The 11570-nt window shown below is 46.8% G+C and overlaps 4 non-coding genes and 2 pseudogenes across 4 annotated transcripts; all 6 read right to left on the reverse strand.

Annotated features, from left to right (window-relative positions):
* Positions 1–1229: 1229 nt before the first annotated feature.
* Positions 1230–1393, reverse strand: LOC143753159 (U1 spliceosomal RNA). The gene has a single exon (XR_013207580.1). It is a non-coding gene; the product is annotated as a U1 spliceosomal RNA (small nuclear RNA).
* Positions 1394–1827: 434 nt separating this feature from the next.
* LOC143753297 (U2 spliceosomal RNA) lies at positions 1828–2004 on the reverse strand (annotated as a pseudogene).
* A 6599-nt stretch (positions 2005–8603) lies between these two features.
* LOC143753154 (U1 spliceosomal RNA) lies at positions 8604–8767 on the reverse strand. Its single transcript, XR_013207575.1, has one exon. It is a non-coding gene; the product is annotated as a U1 spliceosomal RNA (small nuclear RNA).
* Positions 8768–9201: 434 nt separating this feature from the next.
* On the reverse strand, positions 9202–9392 carry LOC143753241 (U2 spliceosomal RNA). The gene has a single exon (XR_013207660.1). It is a non-coding gene; the product is annotated as a U2 spliceosomal RNA (small nuclear RNA).
* Positions 9393–10519: 1127 nt separating this feature from the next.
* Positions 10520–10683, reverse strand: LOC143753155 (U1 spliceosomal RNA). Its single transcript, XR_013207576.1, has one exon. It is a non-coding gene; the product is annotated as a U1 spliceosomal RNA (small nuclear RNA).
* Positions 10684–11117: 434 nt separating this feature from the next.
* Positions 11118–11294, reverse strand: LOC143753298 (U2 spliceosomal RNA; annotated as a pseudogene).
* Between the last annotated feature and the right edge of the window lie 276 nt (positions 11295–11570).

An 11570-nucleotide genomic window follows, 5' to 3' on the forward strand; every position in this document is an offset into this window, starting at 1 on the left:
CCGTGTGACAAGCAACACACGAGACCAAGTCCAACAAGAGGCGATCGCTGTCTCTACCTTAGGACCAGACACTTGATCTTAGCCAAAAGGCCGAGAAGCGATGACACAATGACGCAGAGGCGGGGGAGCCGTCAAAGGCCACGCCCACCTGGGCCGTGGCGAGAGGGTCTAAAGGTCGCCAACAAACAAGCTCAGCTCACAGCAAACAAGCTCAGCTTGACTGTTGACACCGAAAATGGATCACAGCAGAGCGCACAACACGACACTTTGGAGTGCAAACTGGGATTTTGGACCAACAAACATTCTGCCCTAAAAGTGAGCGGGCAGACCAAAGCGTACGTCGTAGAGACTTGAAACTCTTGAGGGATGGTAGTACCCGCCCGGTCTACAACATCACCAAGGCTCGGCCCAATCGGCCCCAAGGTGGCGCTGCAGCGATCAGAAGTACGAAATGCCTCGTAACTCCTGAACCGTCCGTCGCAGACCCAAGTGTCTTACATCACCGGAATCCTTGGCTCGGGCCGAACAAGACGCATGCCTCGGATTCGATGGTTGCGCTGGCGAGATTTTCGGGTATTTGGGATTTTGTGAAAAAGCTACTTTTGCACACTAGTCCTAGGTCTTTCGCCCGATCTGACCCAAACCGGTGCAGAAAGATTCCCTGGAGTCTGATTGCCGACAGCGATGGGGAAAAAAGTCGGAATTTCGATTCACGTTGGCGACGGGACGCCAAAACGTTGGGAGTGGGCGAGGCGGGCTTTACTTAAATGGCCATAACTCTCCAACGGAATGAGACAATTACACCCAAGTCGGTACACCTGTGCACGGGCTCAGCCTGTGCTCAGGTGAAAAGGGATGTGGCGACTGGCCACTTGGTGGCGCTGTAAACAGTAAAAACAACAACATGAATACGGCCATAGGCGACTGTATGTCAGGTGATTTTTCACACATGCACAAGGTATTCATACCACATGATAGAACTCCTCATTCGGAACAACTTTCCTTCTAGGACCACTGCTGCCAATAAAAGCGCTGGTTGAATAATGGAGATTATTTGAAGAATGATGAAAAAAAAAACTAAAAAACAGCCCTACTTTTGCAGACTGGTCCTAGGTTGAGAGTTTTACATCTCTCGATCAACCACTGCAGTTCAATTCTCTGGACTTCCTAGGTCGTTAACTACCAGAAGAAGAGGAACTCTGACAATCTGCTCTTTTAACCAGTGTGTCCAGGGGAGAGCGCGAACGCAGTCCCCCACTACCATAAATTATGCAGTCGAGATTCCCACATTTTGGGAATTCGCAGGGGTCAGCACAACCGGAGTGCAATGGCCGAGCCTCGCCCTGGGTGAACCACCTTCCTGATCATGGTGTCTCCCCTGCCAGGTAAGTATGAATTCCCAGGCCTCCCGTCAGAGGCACCGTGTCCCTCTCCGCAATCCTCACCAACGGTCGGACAATCAAACACACACCTGATTCAACTCATCAGCTCATTCGTAAAAACTCCAAGAGATAAGAGAGAGACATCAAAAACCTGCAGAGTCGGGCTCTTTTGCTGTTGTTGTTGTGGATGATGTTGTTTTCATGCTCCGGATCCATGAGCCAAAAATCAATTTCATACGCGGTCACCGGATAGTGGACGAATCAGATGTTAAACGAGATAAGAACAGAGTTGTTGTTTTTTTTTCCCTCTCACACCACCATTACCTGTATAGCATATGATCACCTACAACACCTTTAAAGCACCCATACACAGCAATATACGTTACTTCCATTAACACCTGCTGCCACACAAGACTAAAACATCTCTTTCATTGAACACAGTTTTTGGGGGTGCACCGTTCCCAGAAGTACTGCAATACCGGGTCGATGCGTGGAGTGGACGGAGCAAGCCCCTCTTCCATCTCCCAGTTCCAAAAATCAATTTAATATATGGTGCCCGGGTAGGGCACGTATCAGATATTAAACTGATAAGAACAGATTTTTTCTTTCGAAAAAAGTTTATTGTCACATTGTTTCATTCCATTCTTTCAATATCCATTTTTTCCTTATAAAATCACATTTTTGCACATATCTTAAAACAACAAAAAGGACATAAGTTACAGTTAAAAATCAGTTATGTTGATGTGTTGTGTAAAAGTCCATGTATGTTGTGTGTTGTTTTAAAGTAAAGGTAAAATGGATTAAAATAAAATAGGAATGCAAATATAAAACAATAAAACAATAAAATATGCCAAATAAAACATCTCTTGTACAGGATCGAGGGTGAGTCCCTATCAAGAATGTCCATTCACTCCAGGTCTCCAGAACAGGCCCCAGACTCCTCGCTTCCAGTGCCCAGCGGAGATCCCCTCTCCTCCGGCCCGCTGGCCCGCTGTTCCCGTAGCCAGAGTGGTGAGGGTGCATCTACGGGCGGCCAGGTACGGTGGCGGCCGGGACCTTCTCCGTGTGACCTCGGCCCCCCCATCCGAATAACGACGTGCGGCCCACCCTGCAGCGTTGATGTTATCCTCTGCTCGCACGCGTGGAGGGGGACCGTCACGCGTTTCCCCACCAGCAGGTTTCTGGTGACCCAGATGGCATCCTTGATGTGGTTGAGGGTGAGCCAGAGCGAGGCAAACGTTGGTGGTGTCAACTCCTTCAAGCCCTGACCCACCCCCAGGATGGCGAGCTTATAGTCCACCTGGGCCCCACCCGCTGGCAGGCACGGGAAAAACAGGGGGCCTGTCTTGGCCCACAGGTCCCGCGCAGCGCCGCACTCCCAGAGCAGATGTTGAACGGTCTCCGGGGAACCACATCCGGACCGTGGGCAGGTGGAGTTTTTGGCCATGCCTCTGGAGTGCATGACCGCCCTGACCGGGAGGATCTCATGAGCCACCATCCACGACAGGTCCTTAAGCCTGTTCTGGAGAGCTGGGTGGGCTGCGTTCCTCCAAACGTCTTTGGCCTCACCTAGTGTGAGGCCTGGAACTGGACTCACCGATTCTCGATCCTGCACAAGAGAGACGAGAGACTTGTGATTAGTTAAAACAGTGGCATCATTTGTTTCTAAAAGATATTTCTTTAAAAATTTCTTAATAAAACTATGCTCTTTTGACAAATTAAAAGACAATGGACTTTTAAGATCAATGGGTAAAATTTTCAAACTTCTTAGGTATGACCCCATCCAGAATCGGGTCATGGCTGCTGTCTTGTGTTCTCTGGATGGGGTCAGTGCATACTGGATATGGAGGGCGGCAAAGCGGCTGCCTAAAAACAGGTGAAGTCTGGGAGGCCTTTCCCGCCATTCTCTTTTTTCTTTTTAACCACCTCCCTCTTGATTCGTTCCCACTTGGACCCCCACAGGAAATAAAATACCGCCCTCTCCAACTTGGCCAGGAATCGTCTTGGGGGACTAAAAACAGAACAGACAAGTAAAATTAGTGGTAAAATCACTGCTTTAAAAATTAAAATCTTGCCTTCTAACGTCAGTTGTCTTAGTCCCCAAAAGCCCAGTCTTTGTCTGACTTTCCCTAACATGTCAGTCCAGTTTCCTGGTCCTCCACCCTCCCTGTCAAATTTTACTCCTAAAATTTTCAAATCCTTTTCTTTAAAATCCAAATCTAGTCCTCCTGTGTCCACGTCGCCCCACGGCCCGAAGAGCAGGGCCTCGGACTTACTCCTGTTAAGCTTGGCGCCCGAGGCCCGACCGTACCAGTCAGTCAAGTCCATTGCTCTTCGTACTGATAAAAAGTCAGTCGCTAAAAGGGTCACGTCATCCATATATAAAACGCAGGTCGCCGTCAGTCCACCAGTTCCTGGGATATCTAGTCCTTTAATCCATTTATCCCTTCTCAAGATCTGTGCCAGTGGCTCAATACAAGCCACATACAGAAGGGGAGATAAAGGACACCCCTGACGGACACCGCTGTGGATATTTACAGCTTTGGAAAGATGCCCATTTGCAAGAAATTTGCTGCTTAAGCCCTCATACAGCAGTCCCACCCAAGCTATAAACCTCTCTGGAAACCCCATTTTTTGCAGTACCTGAAGGAGGTACTGGTGCGAGACCCGATCAAAAGCTTTTTCAAAGTCTAAATTTAGGACTACAAGCCTAATGTTTCTGTCTCTCGCATAACAGATGGCGTCTCTGATCAGTACCAGGCTGTCCGTGATCTTCCTGCCGGGCACAGCGCAAGCTTGATCCAGGTGGATTACGTCCTCTAAAACAGTCGACATGCGTGTAGCTAAAATCTTACTAAAAAGTTTACAATCATAATTTAAAAGAGTGATTGGTCGCCAGTTTCTCAAGTCAGTCTTGTCTCCTTTTTTGTACAGTAATGTAACTATCCCTACTCTAAAGCTGTCTGGAAGTCTGTCAAGAGTCTCAAATTCTTTAAAAACTGTAAGTAAGTCATGTGCTAAAATGTCCCAGAAAGTCAGATAAAACTCAAAGGGGAGTCCGTCCATGCCCGGGGACTTCCCCTTCTTAAAACCCTTTAAAGCTTTTTCCAATTCTAAAAGATTAAAATCCTGGGATAAAAGCACATCTGGACTCTTAACTTTTTTATCTAAAAACCCTAAAACTTCCTCTAAGATGCCATTGTGTACCTCTTTAGTGCCGTATAAATTACTGTAAAAACTTTCAATTTCCCCTAAAATCAGGTCAGTTGTATTTACTTCCCCCCCTCTAAAAGTTTTTAAAATATTGATCGACCCTCCCCGAGCTATTGTCTTTTTAAAAAAATACCTGGTACACTTCTCTCCTTCCTCTAACTCCCTTTCTCTACATCTTAAAATGACACCTTTGCTCTTTGTTTCAGACAGATCTGACATTTCTTTCTTTACTTCTTTTATTTCATTTGTAAAATCCAATCCATTGTTTAAAAGGTTAAAATATCTCTGCAGTCTTTTTTGCAACCCCATCATGCGTCTTTTTTCTTTATTCTTTTTTTCCTTTCCAATTTGTTTAAAAAACCGTCCTGTCCTTTGTTTCACCATCTCCCACCACTGTGCACGTGAGTCGTAAAAGTCCTGGAGGGTCTGCCATTGGCTGAACTGCTCCCTATACTCACTAACCAGTTCCTCGTCCTCTAATAGGGAACAGTTCAGCTTCCACAGCCCTCTCCCTGCAGTCACACCCGTGGGGAGTGAAAGAGTGCAAGACAGCATCATATGGTCGGAAAAAAAGAGGGGGGTCAATGTAGCATCGGTCGGCGGGAGGTCCCTGGTAAAAATATAGTCAATTCGAGAGGCTCTGGCACCGTCACCACTGAACCAGGTGAAGCCTTCCTCTCTTTGATGCATTGTTTTAAAACAGTCAACTAACTTAAAATCTTTGACTATATTTTGTAATAAAACCGATGTCTTGTCGACCTTAAAATCCTCTCCTACCCTCCTTCTGTCCTTTTTTGATAAAACACAATTAAAATCCCCTGCTACCACTAGGGGAGCCCTGCCTAGCATGTGGGGTTGCAAGTCTTCTAAAAGCTCATACCTGTTATTTTTTTCAGTAAAACCATACATATTTAAAATGTTAAGATCCTTACCTAAAAAAGTCAGATTTGCTAAAATTGCCCGCCCGTCCCTCACCACAGTGCTGCCCTTCACCAAAAGGTTGGGATTTTTTATTAAAATAGCAACACCGTCATTTTTGTTAAAATTGGACCCACTCCAAATGGAAAATCCTGGGGTCCAAATCTCCTCCCACTTCCTGTAATTTGTTAAAAAGGGCAAACCACATTCTTGCAATAAAAACACATCTGACTTAAAAGTTTTTAAAAAGGATAACACACTCTGTGCTCGCAAAGTACACCTCACACTTCTCACATTGATTGTAGAGATAGTGAGGGCCATGAGCAGTATGGTTAAAAATACAAGCATTAATAGAAGGATAAAACCAAAAGACTGCAGAAAGTTACATTAAAATCATGTTATGTCATGTAGCACTTGCTTCTCCTTTTCCCCAGAAAAACTGGGATCAGGAGGGCAAATGCTCGCCGCCTCAGAGTCCACAGAGAGAACCTCTTGTGGCTCCTTCGGTGACGATGTTCTAAGCTTAACGTGCAAAAAGGAGACTTCATTGGGAGATTCTGCGGGCCACATACGGTCTAGATCTAACGAAGAGGAACTATCTAGCCGATGCGATGCCCGCAGCCTTTTCTCCTCTGTTTGAAGCAGAGGAGATCTCGCAGACCTTTTTTGCACCTGAGCATTGGGGAGTGAACCCTCGGATTCACCCCCACTATCCACCACACTAACCTCCGATACGGTGTAGAGTGAGGAAGCCGTTGCATCCTCCTCCTCCTCCTCCATTTTGTTTTCACTTCTCTCTTGTTGGGGAACGGCTTCCTCACTCTGTTCGCTGTTAAAACTTGACTCCGCCCCTGTGGCCGCCCCACTTCCTTCCTCCTGCCCACTCCCTGAGGCTGGCTGGGAAATAGAATTTCCCGCCAAAACCTCAGGGACCGCCTCCTCCTTCCTTTGCTCTTTTGTTTGTTCCACATGTGGGGCGGCCATTTTGTTGCCTTTCAGTTTGTTGGCAAAACTTTTAGGGCAATCTCTGTAGAGATGGGATGACTCCCCACAGAGGTTACACCGCCTGCCATTGGTACACTCTTCAAAAGTATGACCAATTTCTCTGCATTTCCCACATATCATTTCCTGGCATGCTTCAGCTAAGTGCCCAAACTTTCCACATTTTCTACATAATTTGGGCATACCCTGGTAGTGAATGTAGCCTCTGTTCTCACCCAACACAATCATAGAAGGCAGATGCTTCAGGCCCTGGTAGCCCCCAGCGTCTTCCCATTGTTTAATGGGAATTCGCCAGGAGCATGTCCAAATACCATCCTCATCTAAAACCTTGACTGGCTGGCTTCGAACTGTGCAAAATCTGCCCAGCCAGACACAAATGTCCTCCCCAGTCACTGTCTCATTAAACATTCTAACAATCACAGTTTTAAGTGTGTTGTCAGAGAGCTTTTCAACAGTAAACATGGACAGCTGGGATTTAGCTACTTCAAATCTGTGCCAGAAATCATTCAGGTGGGAAACCGCTCTAAAACTAACATCAAATCCTTTGTTCAGGGGCAGAGTCACGATGCAATTCAGATCATCAGGTTTAAAATTTAGAGTTTTTTGGATCAGCTTCCTGGAGAAGTCAAGACGTGACATCCCCAGGAGCTTCCCCTCAACTTCTTTGAATAAAAAACGCACGCTGTGGTGCCTCCTCATGCCGGCACGGGCAGCCGACATGGTGGAGACACCAACAGCCTAAAACTTTAAAAAACAATAAATAAATAAATAATAAATAAATAGATAAAAAGGTCTTACCTTAAAACAGAACCGGAATAAAAGCAGCTGGATCAATGTACCTCTCAAAAGTTTGGGGCTCAAGTCACTGAAGGACCCAAGCCGGAAAAACCTCCAAGAGGCGATCGCTGTCTCTACCCTAGGACCAGACACTTGATCTTAGCCAAAAGGCCGAGAAGCGATGACACAATGACGCAGAGGCGGGGGAGCCGTCAAAGGCCACGCCCACCTGGGCCGTGGCGAGAGGGTCTAAAGGTCGCCAACAAACAAGCTCAGCTCACAGCAATACAAGCTCAGCTTGACTGTTGACACCGAAAATGGATCACAGCAGAGCGCACAACACGACACTTTGGAGTGCAACCTGGGATTTTGGACCAACAAACATTCTGCCCTAAAAGTGAGCGGGCAGACCAAAGCGTACGTCGTAGAGACTTGAAACTCTTGAGGGATGGTAGTACCCGCCCGGTCTACAACATCACCAAGGCTCGGCCCAATCGGCCCCAAGGTGGCGCTGCAGCGATCAGAAGTACGAAGTGCCTCGTAACTCCTGAACCGTCCGTCGCAGACCCAAGTGTCTTACATCACCGGAATCCTTGGCTCGGGCCGAACAAGACGCAGGCCTCGGATTCGATGGTTGCGCTGGCGAGATTTTCGGGTATTTGGGATTTTGTGAAAAAGCTACTTTTGCACACTAGTCCTAGGTCTTTCGCCCGATCTGACCCAAACCGGTGCAGAAAGATTCCCTGGAGTCTGATTGCCGACAGCGATGGGGAAAAAAGTCGGAATTTCGATTCACGTTGGCGACGGGACGCCAAAACGTTGGGAGTGGGCGAGGCGGGCTTTACTTAAATGGCCATAACTCTCCAACGGAATGAGACAATTACACCCAAGTCGGTACACCTGTGCACGGGCTCAGCCTGTGCTCAGGTGAAAAGGGATGTGGCGACTGGCCACTTGGTGGCGCTGTAAACAGTAAAAACAACAACATGAATACGGCCATAGGCGACTGTATGTCAGGTGATTTTTCACACATGCACAAGGTATTCATACCACATGATAGAACTCCTCATTCGGAACAACTTTGCTTCTAGGACCACTGCTGCCAATAAAAGCGCTGGTTGAATAATGGAGATTATTTGAAGAATGATGAAAAAAAAAACTAAAAAACAGCCCTACTTTTGCAGACTGGTCCTAGGTTGAGAGTTTTACATCTCTCAATCAACCACTGCAGTTCAATTCTCTGGACTTCCCAGGTCGTTAACTACCAGAAGAAGAGGAACTCGAACAATCTGCTCTTTTAACCAGTGTGTCCAGGGGAGAGCGCGAACGCAGTCCCCCACTACCATAAATTATGCAGTCGAGATTCCCACATTTGGGGAATTCGCAGGGGTCAGCACAACCGGAGTGCAATGGCCGAGCCTCGCCCTGGGTGAACCACCTTCCTGATCATGGTGTCTCCCCTGCCAGGTAAGTATGAATTCCCAGGCCTCCCGTCAGAGGCACCGTGTCCCTCTCCGCAATCCTCACCAACGGTCGGACAATCAAACACACACCTGATTCAACTCATCAGCTCATTCGTAAAAACTCCAAGAGATAAGAGAGAGACATCAAAAACCTGCAGAGTCGGGCTCTTTTGCTGTTGTTGTTGTGGATGATGTTGTTTTCATGCTCCGGATCCATGAGCCAAAAATCAATTTCATACGCGGCCACCGGATAGTGGACGAATCAGATGTTAAACGAGATAAGAACAGAGTTGTTGTTTTTTTTTCCCTCTCACACCACCATTACCTGTATAGCATATGATCACCTACAACACCTTTAAAGCACCCATACACAGCAATATACGTTACTTCCATTAACACCTGCTGCCACACAAGACTAAAACATCTCTTTCATTGAACACAGTTTTTGGGGGTGCACCGTTCCCAGAAGTACTGCAATACCGGGTCGATGCGTGGAGTGGACGGAGCAAGCCCCTCTTCCATCTCCCAGTTCCAAAAATCAATTTAATATATGGTGCCCGGGTAGGGCACGTATCAGATATTAAACTGATAAGAACAGATACTACACTTGATCTTAGCCAAAAGGCCGAGAAGCGATGACACAATGACGCAGAGGCGGGGTAGCCGTCAAAGGCCACGCCCACCTGGGCCGTGGCGAGGGGGTCTAAAGGTCGCCAACAAACAAGCTCAGCTCATAGCAAACAAGCTCAGCTTGACTGTTGACACCGAAAATGGATCACAGCAGAGCGCACAACACGACACTTTGGAGTGCAAACTGGGATTTTGGACCAACAAACATTCTGCCCTAAAAGTGAGCGGGCAGACCAAAGCGTACGTCGTAGAGACTTGAAACTCTTGAGGGATGGTAGTACCCGCCCGGTCTACAACATCACCAAGGCTCGGCCCAATCGGCCCCAAGGTGGCGCTGCAGCGATCAGAAGTACGAAATGCCTCGTAACTCCTGAACCGTCCGTCGCAGACCCAAGTGTCTTACATCACCGGAATCCTTGGCTCGGGCCGAACAAGACGCATGCCTCGGATTCGATGGTTGCGCTGGCGAGATTTTCGGGTATTTGGGATTTTGTGAAAAAGCTACTTTTGCACACTAGTCCTAGGTCTTTCGCCCGATCTGACCCAAACCGGTGCAGAAAGATTCCCTGGAGTCTGATTGCCGACAGCGATGGGGAAAAAAGTCGGAATTTCGATTCACGTTGGCGACGGGACGCCAAAACGTTGGGAGTGGGCGAGGCGGGCTTTACTTAAATGGCCATAACTCTCCAACGGAATGAGACAATTACACCCAAGTCGGTACACCTGTGCACGGGCTCAGCCTGTGCTCAGGTGAAAAGGGATGTGGCGACTGGCCACTTGGTGGCGCTGTAAACAGTAAAAACAACAACATGAATACGGCCATAGGCGACTGTATGTCAGGTGATTTTTCACACATGCACAAGGTATTCATACCACATGATAGAACTCCTCATTCGGAACAACTTTGCTTCTAGGACCACTGCTGCCAATAAAAGCGCTGGTTGAATAATGGAGATTATTTGAAGAATGATGAAAAAAAAAACTAAAAAACAGCCCTACTTTTGCAGACTGGTCCTAGGTTGAGAGTTTTACATCTCTCAATCAACCACTGCAGTTCAATTCTCTGGACTTCCCAGGTCGTTAACTACCAGAAGAAGAGGAACTCGAACAATCTGCTCTTTTAACCAGTGTGTCCAGGGGAGAGCGCGAACGCAGTCCCCCACTACCATAAATTATGCAGTCGAGATTCCCACATTTGGGGAATTCGCAGGGGTCAGCACAACCGGAGTGCAATGGCCGAGCCTCGCCCTGGGTGAACCACCTTCCTGATCATGGTGTCTCCCCTGCCAGGTAAGTATGAATTCCCAGGCCTCCCGTCAGAGGCACCGTGTCCCTCTCCGCAATCCTCACCAACGGTCGGACAATCAAACACACACCTGATTCAACTCATCAGCTCATTCGTAAAAACTCCAAGAGATAAGAGAGAGACATCAAAAACCTGCAGAGTCGGGCTCTTTTGCTGTTGTTGTTGTGGATGATGTTGTTTTCATGCTCCGGATCCATGAGCCAAAAATCAATTTCATACGCGGCCACCGGATAGTGGACGAATCAGATGTTAAACGAGATAAGAACAGAGTTGTTGTTTTTTTTTCCCTCTCACACCACCATTACCTGTATAGCATATGATCACCTACAACACCTTTAAAGCACCCATACACAGCAATATACGTTACTTCCATTAACACCTGCTGCCACACAAGACTAAAACATCTCTTTCATTGAACACAGTTTTTGGGGGTGCACCGTTCCCAGAAGTACTGCAATACCGGGTCGATGCGTGGAGTGGACGGAGCAAGCCCCTCTTCCATCTCCCAGTTCCAAAAATCAATTTAATATATGGTGCCCGGGTAGGGCACGTATCAGATATTAAACTGATAAGAACAGATTTTTTCTTTCGAAAAAAGTTTATTGTCACATTGTTTCATTCCATTCTTTCAATATCCATTTTTTCCTTATAAAATCACATTTTTGCACATATCTTAAAACAACAAAAAGGACATAAGTTACAGTTAAAAATCAGTTATGTTGATGTGTTGTGTAAAAGTCCATGTATGTTGTGTGTTGTTTTAAAGTAAAGGTAAAATGGATTAAAATAAAATAGGAATGCAAATATAAAACAATAAAACAATAAAATATGCCAAATAAAACATCTCTTGTACAGGATCGAGGGTGAGTCCCTATCAAG

Source organism: Siphateles boraxobius, unplaced genomic scaffold, assembly GCF_051911475.1.
Source record: "Siphateles boraxobius isolate OS27281-9 unplaced genomic scaffold, OSU_SipBor_1 275, whole genome shotgun sequence".
Classification (NCBI taxonomy): Eukaryota; Metazoa; Chordata; class Actinopteri; order Cypriniformes; family Leuciscidae; genus Siphateles; species Siphateles boraxobius.